Genomic DNA, 16220 nt, shown 5'->3' with positions numbered 1-16220 from the left:
GTCTCTCCTCTTTGTCTCTCTGTCTCTCCTCTTCATCTATCTCTCCTCTTCCTCTCTGTCTCTCCTCTTCCTCCCTCTGTATCTCCTCTTCCTATCTTTCCTCTTCTTCTGTCTCTCCTCTTCCTCTCTGTCTCTCCTCTTTGTCTCTCTGTCTCTCCTCTTCATCTATCTCTCCTCTTCCTCTCTGTCTCTCCTCTTCCTCCCTCTGTCTATCCTCTTCCTATCTTTCCTCTTCTTCTGTCTCTCCTCTTCCTCTCTGTCTCTCCTCTTTGTCTCTCTGTCTCTCCTCTTCCTCTCTCTATCCTCTTCTTTGTCTCTCCTATTCTGTCTCTCCTCTTCCTCTGTCTCTCCTCTTCCTCTCTGTCTACTCTTCCTTTCTGTCTCTCCTCTTTCTGTCTCTCATCTTCCTCTCTGTGCCTATCCTCTTCTTCTTTGTCTCTGCTCTTCTCTCTGTCTTTCCTCTTCCTCTCTCTGTCTCTCCTTTTCCTGTCTCTCCTCTTCTCTCTCTCCTCTTCATCTGTCTGTCTCTCCTCTTCCTCTCTGTCTCTCATCTTCCTCTCTCTGCCTATCCTCTTCTTGTCTTTTCTCTTCTGTCTCTCCTCTTCCTCTCTCTGTCTCTCCTTTTCCTGTCTCTCCTCTTCTCTCTGTCTCCTCTGCCTCTGTCTCTCCTGTTCCTCTGTCTCTCCTCTTCCTCTGTCTCTCCTTTTCCTATGTATCCTCTTCTCTCTGTCTCCTCTTCCTCTGTCTCCTCTTTCTCTGTCTCTCCTCTTCCTCTCTCTCTCTCTCCTCTTCCTCTCTTTGTCTCTCTACTTCCTGTCTTTCCTCTTCCTCTCTTTGTCTCTTCTCTTCCTCTCTTTGTCTCTCTTCTTCCTCTGTCTCTCCTCTTCCTGTCACTCCTCTTTCTCTCCATCTGTCTTCTTCTGTGTCTCTTCTTCCTATCTCTATCTCTCCTCTTCCTCTCCATCTCTCCTCCTCTCTCTCTTCTTCCTATCTCTGTCTCTCCTCTTCCTTTGTTTGTCCTCTTCCCCTCTCTCCTATTCCTCTTCTCTTCCTCTCTCTCCTCTTCCTGTCTCTCCTCTTCCTCTGTCTCTCCTCTTCCTGTCTCTCCGCTTCCTGTCTCTCCTCTTCTCTGTCTCTCCTCTTCCTCTTTCTCTCTCCTCTTCCTCTGTCTCTCCTCTTCTTGTCTCTCCTCTCTCCTCCTCTCTCCTCTGCTCCTCTCTCCTTCTCCCTTGCTTCTGTACCTTCCTTCCTCCTCTTCTCTCTCCCTTCCCTTCTCCCTCCTGTCTCCCTCGTCTCTCTCTGTCTCTTCTCCACTCCTCTCTTTCCTTCTCCTCCTTCTCTACCCCCTGCTCCCTGCCGTGTCTCTCTTCCTGTCTCCTCCTTCCTCCTCCTCCTCTGCCTCTCTCTCCCGATCTCCTCCCTCCGCTCTTCCTCCTCTCTTCCCTCCTCCTTCCCTGTATCTCCTCCTGTCCGCCCCTCTCCCCTCCCCTCTCCTCCTCTCCCTCACGCCCCCTTCTCAGGCTCAGTGCACTGACTCTCGACTCTGTGCTCAGGCATCCGCCCCCCCCCACCACCACCCCGGCAGTGCTGTATGTAGTCCTGGGGGTTGAACGTGCAAAGGCCCAGAGGTGCCCCTGCTCTTCCTCGAAAATGCAACCTCCCCCTCCCCCACAAAAAAAAATGGAGACACAGCAGGACGCCGGGCTGGTCCTGTGCCCCGACAAATGAGTCAAGGGCAGATGCAAATGTCCTGGGGAGACATGGGGTTCATGGTAGTTGGGATCAAGTGGTGCAGAACACAGAGGGCAACGCGGTGACGTCATGGCCCCTAGAGCCACGTGGAAGGAACAGATGACGGCGGAAATCAAACCCTGGTCTGCCTTGACAACGCCCTCCCCGCATGCGCACACACACACACACACAGACACATAGACACGCACACAGACACACACAGACACAGACACACACAGACACACAGACACACAGTCACACACAGACACACACACAGAGTCACACACACAGACACAGAGACACACACAGACACAAACACACACACACAGACACACACACAGAGACACACACACAGACACAGACACACACAGACACACACAGACACACACACAGTCACACACAGACACAGACACAGACACAGATACACAGACACAGACACACACAGACACAAACACAGACACACAGACACAGACACACACAGACACAGACACACACAGACACACACAGACACACACACAGTCACACACAGACACAGACACACAGACACAGACACAGACACAGACACAAACACACACAGACACAGACACACACAGACACAGACACAAACACAGACACACAGACACAGACACACACACAGACACACACAGACACACACACAGACACACACACAGAGACACAAACACACACACAGAGACACACACACAGACACAGACACACACAGACACACACACACACAGACACAGAGACACAGACACACAGACACACAGACACACACACAGACACAGACACACACACAGACACAGACACACACACATACACAGACACACACACATACACAAAGACACACACAGAGATACACACAGACACACACACAGAAACAGACACACCCACACAGACAGACAGACACAGACACAGACACAGACACACACACACACACACACACACGCACAGAGGCAGGCCTGCCCGGCCCCCCTGGGGCGGGCGGGGGCAGCCACCTGGGCCACTGTCTGGGTCCCCAGAGGTCAGAGGCCTCCCCTGTTCTGTTCCTGGGTCTGTTTGCTTTTTCCTCCTTTTTTTTTTTTTTTTTTACAACAAGGTCCCGCCCTGCCAAAAAAAAAAAAAAATTCTTTTTCAGTTATTTATTTATTTGTTTTGCTGACTCAGACCTGACTCCATCACACCCCGGGGTCCTGTTTGTTTTGCAGCTAAAAATAGCGCGGATTATGCGGAAAGGACGGTCTCTGTTTACGGGCACTCCAGGGGCCGGACCCCTGCAAAGGCAGGGAAAAAATTAAAAGAAGAAGAAGAATGGCTGAGGGGGTGGAGCAATAGCACAGCGGGGAGGGCGTCTGCCTTGGCTGACCCGGGTTCGACTCCCAGCATCCCACAGGGTCCCCTGAGCACCAACAGGGGTGATTCCTGAGTGCAGAGCCAGGAGGGACCCCTGAGCATCGCCGGGTGGGACCCAAAAAGCAAAACATAAAAAAACTAAAAAAAAAAAAAAACTCAAAAAAAAAGAATGGCTGAAAGCAAACAGAAACACAGGAAGCTCCTTCCCCCCCCCCAGAACTCCCCCCCCCCCGACACACACCCCAACACACACACACCAGCCCCATCTGCCCCCACAACACACACAGAACTACCACCAGAGAAATGCCCCGGGATTCCGGGGTGGAACTGAGGGGAACAACAGCAGCCGGCTACAACCCACGGGACACAGTTCTGCAAGCATGAGACAGCTGGGCTGGAAGACCCCGCCCTCAGCGGCAGCTTAGGTTGTGTCCGACGACGACAACGGTGCCACAGGACACAACCCAGCACAGCAGTGCGTCCCTCAGGATCTGGCTTTGACAAGCCCGGCCTGTGAACGTTTGGCTTCGGGGATGATCTGAGGGGCAGGGGCGGGTGTATCCCTGGACGGAACCGCAGAGACCGTCCCGCCGCCCCTAAATGCATCTGGACCCTGGGAGAGTCCTCTGAGGGCAGAAGGAACTGCGGCTGGACTGCAGTGGTGGGCGGAGGGTGGGAACAGAGATGTGCTGGGTGGGTCACTGCAGGGATGTGTTGGTGGGGGGGTGGGTGGAAGGAGGGAAGGAAGGAAAGAGGGAGGAAGGAGGGAGGGAGGAAGGAAGTAAGGAAGGGAGGGAGGAAGGGAGGAAGGAAGCAAGGAAGGAAGGAAGGAAGGAAGGAAGGAAGGAAGGAAGGAAGGAAGGAAGGAAAGAAGGGAGGGAGGGAGAGAGGGAGGAAGAGAGGAAGGAAGGGAGGGAGGGAGGGAGCAGAGTAGAAGAAAAAAGGGAGGAAGGGAGGAAGGAAGGAAGGAAGGAAGGAAGGAAGGAAGGAAGGAAGGAAGGAAGGAAGGAAGGAAGGAAGGAAGGATGGAAGAAAGGAAGAAAAAGGAAGAAAGGAAGGACGGAAGGAGGAAGGAAGAAGGAAGGAAGGAAGAAAGGAAGGAAACAGGGAAGGGAAGAAGGAAGAAAGGAAGGAAGGAAGGAAGGAAGAAAGGAAGGAAAGAGGGAAGGAAAGAAGGAAGAAGGAAGAAAGGAAGGGAGAAGGAGGGAAGGAAAGAAAGAAGGAGGAAAGGAAAGAAGGAAGGAAAGAATAGGAAAAAGGGAGGAAGGAAAGGAGGAAGGAAGGGGAGGGAGGGAGGAAGCAAGGAGGGAAGGAAGGAAGGAAGGAAGGAAGGAAGGAAGGAAGGAAGGAAGGAAGGAAGGAAGGAAGGAAGGAAGGAAGGGGAAGGAGGGAGGGATGGAGGGAAGGAGGGAGGGAGGGAGTAAGGATTGATGGGTGGATGGGTGGGTGGATGGATGGATGGATAAATGGATGGGTGGATGGGTGAGTGGATGGGTGGATGGATGGATGGGTGGATGGATGGATGGATGGATGGATGGATGGATAAATGGATGGGTGGATGGGTGAGTGGATAGGTGGATGGATGGATGGATAGATGGATGGATGGGTGGATGGATGGATAGATAGATGGATGGATGGATGGATAAATGGATGGGTGGATGGATAAATGGATGGGTGAGTGGATGGGTGGATGGATAAATGGATGGATGGATGGATGGATGGATGGATGGATGGATAAATGGATGGAGGCAGGCGAGACCGTGAATGGAGGCACAGAGAGACCGTTGGAATGAGACCAAGAAGAGCTCGAGAACAAGACACTAGGAGCACTTTTGGTGCTGGGGAAACGAGGAGGGGGTGACCGTCGGGGTCTGTCTGGCCTCAGCAGCCCCCACCCCGAGTCTCCACAACCCCCTCCCGCCACACACACACACACACACACACACACACACACACACACACACACACACACACACACACACACACACACCCTGCGGTGGCCCCAGCCTGTCCCTGATGCGTCCCTCCCACCCCTCAGGGCTGCAGAGTCTGACGCCCGTTGCCCGACTCTGGGACACAATCCCGGCGCCTCCCGTGGCCCAGCTCCCAGCTGTGAGGAAGACCAAGCTGGCAGGGGCTGGACGGGGCGGAGGGGAAGGTCTCGCTCCGTGGAGGCAGCACCTCACGCCTCTCGGCTTGGTGGCGTCTGACTCCAACCCCCGGGCGGCCAGTCAACACTCAGGCTTGTCACCGGGGCAGCCCCAGGGGCACTTTGATGAAATCACCGCGTGTCCGGGAGCCAGGTGCAGGGTGGGGGAGGGGGAGGGGGCGGGAATGGGCTGGGCGTGTCAGGGCTGGCGCAGACAAAGGAGGCATTGTGCGGGCAGAGCCAGGAATGCAGGACGGGGGCGGGCGGGGCAGGCAAAGGTCCCCGGAGAGGAGAGGGGAGTGGAGGGGAGGGGAGGAGAGGAGAGGAGAGGAGAGGAGGGGAGGGGAGGGGAGGGGAGGATATATATATATATATATATATATATATATATATGTGTGTGTGTTTGTGTGTGTAGGACTGGAGCTATAGCACAGCCTTGCTTGGGGCCGACCCGACCCGGGTTCGATTCCTCCGTCCCTCTCGGAGAGCCCGGCAAGCTCCCGAGAGTCTCCCGCCCGCACGGCAGAGCCTGGCAAGCTCCCCGTGGCGTCTTCGAGATGCCAAACACAGTCACCACAAGTCTCACCGTGGAGACGTGACTGGTGCCTGCTCGAGCCCATTGATGAGCCATGGGACGACAGTGCTATGTATGTATGTATGTATGGGATGCCAGTGCATATATATATATATATTTAATTGAATCACCGTGAGCTACAGTGACACGCTTCCATGTTTGAGTGTCAGTCACACAATGACGGAACACACATCCCGCCACCCGTGCACATTCTCCACCACCCGTGTCCCCAGTGTCCCCCCATCCCGCCCTCCCCCTGCCTCCATGGCAGACAATCTCCCCCACACTCTCTCTCTGCTTTGGGGCATCCTGGTTTGCAATACAGACACCGAGAGGCCGTCACGGTGGGTCCTTTGTCGACTCTCAGCACACGTCTCCCATCCCAAGCATCCCTCCAACCCTCCCCGACACAGTGACCCCTTCTCCATCCCAGCCGCCTTCTCCCCCAGCTCAGGAGGCGGCTTCCAACCATGGGGCGATCTCCCTGGCCCTGGTCTTTACTGTCCTTGGGTGTCCGTCTCCTAGTATGTTATTTTATACTCCACCAACGAGTGCAGTTCCTTCTCTGTCTGTCCCTCTCTGACTCATTTCACTCAGCAAGGCACTTCCCGCCTTGGTGCGGGGAGGCACCATCTGCAACTTCTCCGAGGACGTTGACTTTCTTTCTGATTTCTCTTTGTCTCTATCACACAGTCCCGCGTGTGGGAAACTCAGAGCGAGAATTCAGCCACTCCCTGTGAAGAGAGGCGGGTCTGGGCACCGTGACCGCCGCACAGAAGAGGCCGCGACACACACAAAGTCACGCACAGAGACCCGCAGAGGGACTGGAGCAACAGGACGGCGGGGAGAGCGCTTGCCTTGCATGTGGACGACCTGGGTTCCATCCCCAACACCCCCCCCAAGGGTCCCCTAACCTGAGAGCAGATCCAGGAGTCAGCCATCGGCACTGCCCGGTGTGGACCCCAAATAAGCAGCCAACGCGGAGTGGAGATGCATACAGATACACACACACACACACACACACACACAAGCAGGTATTTACGCAATTATATAGGCTTGGGCACAGAAAAGAAAAAGATAGAGAAGGGGCTGGAGCAATAGCACAGCGGGGAGGGCGTTGGCCTTGCACGCGGCCGACCCGGGTTCGATTCCCAGCATCCCATAGGGTCCCCCGAGCACCGCCAGGAGTCATTCCTGAGTGCAGAGCCAGGAGGGACCCCTGAGCATCGCCGGGTGGGACCCAAAAAGCAAACAAATGAAAAAGAAATAGGCACAGGTAAGGGGGCGGAGTCACAGTCCAGAGGGGCGGGCCTTGGCCGGACATAAAGCTGACTCGGGTTCAACCCGTGGCATCCCACACGCTCTGCCGAGCACTGCCAGGAGTGATCCCCGAGCACAGAGCCAGGAGTCAGCCCTGAGCATCTCCAGATGTCACCTACACCCTCCCCAAATCACAAATATCCAGATGGGTCACTTTTTTTTTTTTTTGGATTCAGTACTTGTCTATTGGTTTAGGTACACGTCAATCACTTTAGGTGTTTGTCAGTCACTTTAAGTTCTTGTTAATCATTTTAGATATTTGTGAATCACTTTAGGTATCTGTCAATCCCTTTAAGTACTTGTCAATCATTTTAGGTCTTTATCAATCACCTTAGGTAAATATCAATCACTTTAGGTCTTTATCAATCACCTTAGGTAAATATCAATCATTTTAGGTCTTTATCAATCACCTTAGGTAAATATCAATCACTTTAGGTCTTTATCAATCACCTTAGGTAAATATCAATCACTTTAGGTATCTGTCGGTCATTTCAAGTACTTGTCAACCATTTCAGTTATTTATCAATCACATTAGGTATCTATCAGAATCTTTCGACACTTGTCAATCGTTTTAGTTACATGTCAATCACTTTAGGTGTTTCTCAGTAATTTTAAGTTCTTGTCAATCATTTTAGATGTTTATCAATCACTTTAGGTATTTGTCAACTGCTTCAAGTAATTGTCAATTGTTTTAGGTATTTATCAATCACTTCAGGTATCTGTAAACCACTTTAAGTACATGTCAATCGTTTTAGGTATATCTATCAGTCGCTTTCGACAATTGTCAATCATTTTAGGTATATGTCAATCACTTTGGGTGTTTGTCAATAACTTTAAGTTCTTGTCAATCATTTTAGATGTTTATCAATCACTTTAGGAATCTGTCAATCAATTTCAATACTTGTCAATTGTTTTAGGTATTTATCAATTACTTTAGATATTTGTGAACTGCTTTAAGAACTTCTCAATCATTTTAGATATTTATCAATCACTTTAGGTATTTGTCAACTGCTTTAAGAACCTGTCAATCATTTTAGATATTAATCAATCACTTTAGGTATTTGTCAACCGCTTTAAGTAATGGCCAATCATTTAGGTATTTATCAATCACTTCAGGTATCTGTCAATCGCTTTCAGTACACGTCAATCCTTTAAGATCTTTATCAATCACCTTCGGTAATTATCAATCACTCTAGGTATGTGTCCGTCACTTTAAGTACTTGTCAATCACTTTAGGTATCTGTCAGCCGCTGCAGGTATTTCCAAACCGACTGACAAAGTCAGACGCGGGCACAGAGAGGCGCTCCGTGTAGACAGAGTGGGCAAGGAAGGGACAGACACCACTGGACACTAAACAACCATTTTTTCCACTCTGTCTTCTGAAGACACAGCGCGGAGAAGTCCCGGGACAACCAGCATCCGTCCCCGAGAACAGGCTTTGCAATCCCAGCTCACGGAAAAATCAAAGTTTTTTTTTTTTTATTTTCTTGTTTGGTCCCACCCAGCGATGCTCAGGGCTTCCTCCTGGCTCTGCACTCAGGAATGACCCCTGGCGGTGCTCGGGGGACCCTATGGGATGCTGGGAATCGAACCCGGGTCGGCCGCATGCAAGGCAAACGCCCTCCCCGCTGTAACATCGCTCCAGCCCCTCGAAGATTTTTTTTTTTTTTAAATTTTTAAAAATTTTTTTAAAATTTTTTTAAAAATTTTTTTAAAAATTTTTAAAAATTTCCAAGCAGAGGAAACCCAGGGGAAGCGTCTCACCCGCACTGAAGAAATCACAGCTGGCGGAATGACTGCACTCCTTTGCGGCATAGAAAAATTGTACATATATAGGACGAGGCGAATATCCCAGGTGAGGGTAAACAGGGGCCAGGAGGACAGGGTCACAGGTTGGAAGCGTGTCATAAGGGTGGTGCGGGGGAGGGAGGGAGGGTCAATAGTAGTTGGACATCAGCGTTGGGGACAGGAACTGAGTCTAACTGAGGCTCAGACGAGCACCAACTTCTAGAACCCAGGGAGAAGTGCAGCTATGAGGGTTCAGTGACGACAAACTCCAGGCGTCCAGGGACAGGGGCTGGGCGGGTCCTTCTCATCCATCCCTGTCCCCACGGGACCCTGGAGGTCACACCCACAAACGGATCCTGGCTGCTACTTAAGCTCCTTACGGGCCCTGATCCAGAGACACACAAAACAATTTCTGGTGTTGTTGTTTTTTTTCTTTTTGGGTCCCACCCGGCGATGCTCAGGGGTTCCTCCTGGCTCATGCACTCAGGAATTACCCCTGGTGGTGCTCGGGGGGACCCTATGGGATGCTTGGAATCGAACCCAGGTCGGCCGAGTGCCAGGCCAACGCCCTCCCCGCTGGGCTATGCGCTCCAGCCTCCCCACAAAAGAATCTCTGACTCAAGCAGCTCCCGGCAGAGATCTCTCCGGACCCGGATGATATCAAATTTGTAGAATCCCACCCAGGAGCGGCCGACACCGGGTGCTGTTCCTAACAAGGCTCACAAAATAAATGTACCTGGCAGCGGCCTTGCCGGCAGGTGGCAGGGAAAATTCGGAATAATGGTAGTGGGATACGTGCAATGGTCCTGGGGCCGGGGTTGGAAACATTGAATGTGAGCCACTATTGGTGAACAACTTTATGAAAATAAATTTTAAAAAAATAATAAAAAGAAAGGCTGGTGCGATAGCACAGCAGGGAGGGCATTTGCCTTGCATGCGGCCGACCCGGGTTCGATTCCCAGCATCCATAGGGTCCCCTGAGCACTGCCAGGAGTCATTCCTGAGTGCAGAGCCAGGAGTGACCCCTGAGCATCGCTGGGTGTGACCCAAAAAAGCAAAAAAATTAAAAAATAAAAAAATAAAGTCACCGAGAAGGTTCCTTCAGAGGCTGCAGACAGCAGAGAGGCGAGACCCCATCTCTCTGTCTCTCTCTGTCTCTCTGTCTCTGTCTCTGTCTCTGTCTCTGTCTCTCTCTCTCTCTCTCTCTCTCTCTCTCTCCCCGGACACTCCCGGGCGTAGGAAACCGTCAAGACCCAGCGAAGAAAGAGCTGTGTGTCACGGGAAAAGAGAAATCCAGACAACGTCTCTGTTCCGGTCGGTATCTGTGTCTCCACCCGTTTCTCACTGTGGGTCCGGCGGGCCTTGGTTCCTCCCCGTCCCTGCCCTAGCAGGGGGGCCCTAGTCTGATGCTGTTGCTATGGACATCGTAGGACCCAAAGCTCCACGGGACGGGCCGGGGGTGCCCACAGGAGGGCCCCTTTGACCTGACCGCCATCCTCCGGCTGAGTGGCCACAGGACCTTGGGTTGGGCTCCTGCAGGCCACGGGAGATGAACAGAACTGGGGTTTGTTCAGAGGTCGCCCTTGGCTTTGGCGGACGCCCAAAGAGTCGGACGCTCACAGTTCCGTGGCGGTGGGGGGGAGAGGGGGGCGGGCGATTCTCGATGAACCGGGTTCGACTCCCAGCAATCCCCCTAGGGTCCCCCCTGAGCACTGCCAGGAGTGAGTCCTGAGTGCAGAGCCAGGAGGGACCTCTGAGCATCGTTGGGTGGGACCCAAAAAGCGCTCGCCCACAAAAAAGAAAAATAGCTGAACACAGAGCTGGGAGTCAGCCCTGAGCACAGAGCCAGGAGTCAGCCCTGAGCACAGAGCTGGGAGTGAGTTCTGAGCACTGAGCTAGGAGTCAGCCCTGAGCACAGAGCCGGGAGTGAGTCCTGAGCACAGAGCCGGGAGTCAGCCCTGAGCACAGAGCCAGGAGTCAGGCCTGAGCACTGATCTAAGAGTCAGGCCTGAGCACAGAGCCAGGAGTGAGTCCTGAGCACTGACCTAGGAGTCAGCCCTGAGCACAGAGGCAGGAGTCAGCCCTGAGCACAGAGCCGGGAGTCAGCCCTGAGCACAGAGCCGGGAGTCAGCCCTGAGCACAAAGCCAGGAGTGAGCCCTGAGCCAGGTTCTAGTCCGGGCCTGGGCCGGCCCTGGTCACAGGCGGGTGAGTGGCGACGCTGCTCTCGACGCCTGGCCCACACCCCACGCTCCCTGGCCCGCCGCCCGCCCTGGAGACGCCGCCCAGGGCCCGAGGCCCGGGGCTGTGGGTGGCAGGGGCGGGCGGGCACGGCGGGCGCAAGCCGAGACACAGGCACGTCTCCAGCGGGGCGGCGGCGCGCAAGGGCACGTTCCCCGGCCTGCCGCGGGCATGAGATCACTGCGCTCTGCACACGGACGGCGGCACGGAGAGCAGAGGGAGGGGGAAGGCGCAGGCACGGCGGGGGGGGGCGTCTCCTGGCACGCGGGCAACCCGGGGTCAGTCCCTGAGTCCTGGATAGTCCCCTGAGCACTGACGGGAGTGACTGCTGAGCACGGAACTGGGAGTCAGTGTTGAGCACAGAGCCGGGAGTGAGTCCTGAGCACAGAGCCAGGAGTCAGCCCTGAGCACAGAGCTGGAGTGAGCACTGAACACAGAGCTGGGAGTGATCCCTGAGCATAGAGCTGGGAGTGAGTCCTGAGCACAGAGCGAGGAGTCAGCCTTGAGCACAGAGCCAGGAGTCTAGCCCTGAGCACAGAGCTGGGAGTCAGCTGTGAGCACAGAGCCAGGAGTCTAGCCCTGAGCCCAGAGCTGGGAGTCAGCCCTGAGCACAAAGCCGAGAGTCTAGCCCTGAGCACAGAGCCAGGAGTCTAGCCCTGAGCACAGAGCCGGAAGTCAGCCCTGAGCACAGAGCTGGGAGTCTAGCCCTGAGCACAGAGCCAGGAGTCAGCCTTGAGCACAGAGCCAGGAGTCTAGCCCTGAGCACAGAGCTGGGGGTCAGCCCTGAGCACGAAGCCAGGAGTCTAGCTGTGAGCACAGATCCAGGAGTCTAGCCCTGAGCACAGACCCAGGAGTCAGCCCTGAGCACAGCCACACAATCATCCATGGATCCCTGGCAAGGTTCTCAACGCCCCGGATTCCTGCCCCGGGTGCGAGTAAGTAGGAAAAACCTCCCTGATACTTCCCCCGCCGGCTCACTCCCAGCGTCCCTGTGCCCCGCGTGGACGCGAGCTGGACACGGGTGTCCTTCCTCCGACCCCCCGGGGACCTGGACGCCCGGGAAACTCGACCACACAACAGGTGGCCTGTGGCTCTGCCTCTTGGCCCGCCCTCCCCCCCCCACTGCCCGGGGCACTGTCCTGCACATCTGCCGTCCACTCGGACCCCAGCCAAGGGCCAGTCCCAAGGCCCGAGCTGACCACCGGCGAGTCTGGTCACTGCCGCCGCCCACGGCTCCGCCTCCCCCGGGGAGACCTTCCCAGAGCCCCGGGTTCCGCTTTTTCCCTGGAGCAGAAAGTCTCACCGGGGGGGGGGGGGGGGGGTCAAAGGCATCCCCTGTGGGCCAGGGGGCTTTGGGTCCCGATGATGTCCACGTCGGGGAATTCGGCGGGGCCGTCACGCCCTCAATGTGCCCGGGGGGGGGTGCCTCTAGGCGCGCCAACAGCCCTGGTGAGCCCCCCACGGGGACTCGAGCCCGACAGAGACGTCTCTGGGGGTCTCTGGGTGGGACCCAACCGTTTGCGACCCAGAAAACCTGCATTGGGAGTCGCGGCCGCGCGAGCTCTCGGGATGGTGAAAATGAGCGAAGGGAACGGGGCTGGAGCAAGAGCACAGCGGGGAGGGCGTTGGCCGGGCACTCAGCTGACCCGGGTTCGATTCCCAGCATCCCATAGGGTCCCCCTGAGCACTGCCAGGAGTCATTCCTGAGTGTAGAGCCAGGATTAGACACTGAATGTTTCCAGGAAGACTCCAAAAGCAAAGTAATAATAATAATAATAATAATAATAATAATAATAATAATAATAATGGGCTGGAGCGATAGCACAGCAGTAGGGCGTTCGCCTTGCACGCGGCTGACCTGGGTTCGATTCCTCTGTCCCTCTCGGAGAGCCCGGCAAGCTCCCGAGAGTCTCCCGCCCGCACGGCAGAGCCTGGCAAGCTCCCCGTGGCGCCTTCGAGATGCCAAACACAGTCACAACAAGTATCACAATCAAGAGACGTTACTGGTGCCCGCTCGAACAAATCGATGAGCAACAGGATGACAGTGACAGTGACAATAATAATAATAATAATAATAATAATAATAATAATGAGCAATGGAAAATAAATTATCGAGCGCCTGCCCCTGGCAGGTAGGGTTGAACGAACGGAGGTGGGGAAATTCGGCCCCAAATTAGAGAGTACGGGGAAAGCTGTCTGCCATGGAGGCAGGGGGAGGGTGGGATGGGCGGGATACAGGGGACACGGGTGGTGGGGGATGGGCACGGGTGGAGGGGTGGGGGTTCCACGGGCATAAGGCTGAATCACAAACAGGAAAGCTTCGGGACTCTTACCTCACGGTCACACAATAAAAGTAAAAAAATTAATAAATAAGTAAGTAATGTGGAGTTCACGCCCGACTCAGTCAGGGTCATCAATGGCTGAACAAATAGCAACCCTACATCATCATCATCATCATCATCATCATCATCATCATCATCATCATCATTATTGCTTTTTGGGTCCCACCCGGCGATGCTCAGGGGTCCCTCCTGGCTCTGCACTCAGGAGTCACCCCTGGCAGAGCTCAGGGGACCCTATGGGATGCTGGGAATGGAACCTGGGTTGGCCACATGCAAGGCAAATGCCCTACCCGCTGTGCTATCGCTCCAGCCCCAGCACTCCTACGTTATGAAAGAAAGAAAAAAAAGAAAGAAAGAAAGAAAGAAAGAAAGAAAGAAAGAAAGAAAGAAAGAAAGAAAGAAAGAAAGAAAGAAAGAAAAGGAAGGAAGGAAGGAAGGAAGGAAGGAAGGAAGGAAGGAAGGAAGGAAGGAAGGAAGGAAGAGGAAGGAGAAGAAAGGAAGAAAGGAAAGAAAGAAAGAAAGAAAGAAAGAAAGAAAGAAAGAAAGAAAGAAAGAAAGAAAGAAAGAAAGAAAGAAAGAAAGAAAGAAAGAAAGAAAAAAGAAAGGGAAAGGAAAGGAAAGAAGGAAGGAAGGAAGGGAAAGGAAGAAAAGAAGAAAGGGAAAGGAAGAAAGAAAGAAAGGGAAAGGAAAGGAAAGAAGGAAGGAAGGAAGGAGAGAAGGAAGGAAGGAAGGAAGGAAGGAAGGAAGGAAGGAAGGAAGGAAGGAAGGGGAAAGAAGGAAGGAAGGAAGGAAGGAAGGAAGGAAGGAAGGAAGGAAGGAAGGAAGGAAGGAAGGGAAAGGAAGAAAGAAAGAAAGAAAGAAAGAAAGAAAGAAAGAAAGAAAGAAAGAAAGAAAGAAAGAAAGAAAGAAAGAAAGAAAGAAAGAAAGGGAAAGGAAAGGGAAGAAGGAAGGAAGGGAAAGGAAGAAAGAAGAAAGAAAGAAAGAAAGAAAGAAAGAAAGAAAGAAAGAAAGAAAGAAAGAAAGAAAGAAAGAAAGAAAGAAAGAAAGAAAGAAGGAAGGGAAAGGAAGAAAGAAAGAAAGAAAGAAAGAAAGAAAGAGCTGTAGAACAGAGCCCGACAGAGATGCTAGATTTGTCCCTTCCCAGGATGCACAGCTCCTTCTGCCCTGTCACTGGTCCTGATGATTCCGGATTCCCGAACCTTGGGAATGTCCCAAGACAGAGAGGGACCAAGTTTTGGGGGTCGGGGGGCGGGGTTAGTTGTAGCCCCCGCGAGGTGCATCTGCTCCAACGACGCCACCCCCTGATGCCGTGGTCCCAGGATGCCTGCAGGTCATGTGCTACGACCCCTGACCTCATCCACCTCCCTAGGTAACACCACCGGGGGGCCAGATTAATCCTCCCTCACCCCGGCAGGGTCCGAATCCAGTTATCACTGTTTGGATCATGACAGCCTTTGTCCACGACCAAGCTCTTAACTTAGCGTTAAGCACTAGGCACTTTGGCCAGGCCCATCTCGATGCCAGGGTAGCACACAACTCACCCCTTGCCCTGGGTCCGACCCGTCCCTCGCCGGGACCCTGCTTTTGGGGGGGTGCTAGGAACTGAGGGCAACTGAGGCTCAAGTGGAGAAAGCAGATGCCCGGGAGGAAACTATCAGGCAGAGTCAAATGACCCCCAGGTTACACAAGCACAGCATTTGCTAAGTCCACACAAAAAGGACATTGTGCGTATGTGTGTATGTGTGTGTGTGTATGTCCGCACAAAAAGGACTTAGCTCTGGATAAACTATGCAAAGGACTCAAGGAGAAGAGAAAAACAGTATTTACAAGCCAACAGCACACTAAGAAGGAAGCTACAAATAAGCACAGAGGGATGGGAGCACTGTGACGGGAGTCACCCAATAAACCTAAACTACCCACCTCCCCGAAGGTGTGTGTTTGAGGGAGATGGTGGGGTGGCATCCCTCCACCCCGGGGAGCAAGCCTGGCTCGGATTTCTGGAATCTCTGCACCCCATGAGGGATGCAGGCAGCCTGGAGTCCCAGGAAGGGTGCAGGTGAATGAATGAATGAACGAATGAATGAATGGGTCATGAGTGGCATCAGGGGTGAAGACGGGCAGCTTCCCGGGCCTCGTGGGCGCTGATGCTGTGTGTGGGTCTACACCCGGGCAGATCCGGCTGAATTCTCTCCCACTTGGAGCTGGGGGGGAGGGGGGAGGGACCAACACACATGACCTGGTCTGGGGGTCACCTGGGGGAGGAATCCCCCTTATTTTCTTCTCTTTTGTGTTTATTGGGGGCCGCCTGCAGTGGTTCTGCGCTCAGGGCTCACACTGGCACATTTAGGTGGAGCCGGGATTCGAACCCGCGTCCCCTGCGGGCCAGGCACCAGCTCGCACTGGCCCCAATTGCGGTTCCCAAGCTAGCACAGGGGCCAGGCAGGAAGTGAGGGGGCGGGGCCAGGCAAGCCAGGCCTCTGATTGGCTCCTCAGCCACACCTGCACTCTGATTGGCATTCAGTCCCACAAACCGGGAAGTTCTCCTTCATTTGCATGCGGCCCGCGGTTGGTCAGGGCCCCCGAACTCATTTACATGTGCGAACTGATTGGGGGAATCTCCATACACGCTCTTTAGTGACTTAGCGCGTCCCGGAGCGGATTGGTCGGTTCTCTGGTCATTCAGAGCCGGCGGGGCGGGACCAAGCAGGGCGCTGTAGCCAATCAGCG

General features: G+C 53.9%; 1 protein-coding gene across 1 annotated transcript in view; it reads right to left on the bottom strand.

Moving 5' to 3' along the window:
- The window catches only part of PRKX (protein kinase cAMP-dependent X-linked catalytic subunit), a 57238-nt gene that overhangs the window by 21978 nt on the left and 19040 nt on the right, over positions 1 to 16220 (bottom strand). The window lies entirely within an intron of this gene.

This window comes from Sorex araneus (genome assembly GCF_027595985.1).
Source record: "Sorex araneus isolate mSorAra2 chromosome X unlocalized genomic scaffold, mSorAra2.pri SUPER_X_unloc_10, whole genome shotgun sequence".
In the NCBI taxonomy this organism is placed as follows: domain Eukaryota; kingdom Metazoa; phylum Chordata; class Mammalia; order Eulipotyphla; family Soricidae; genus Sorex; species Sorex araneus.
Note: the sequence above shows the minus strand (reverse complement) of the source record. Positions and strands in the feature narration are given on the sequence as shown.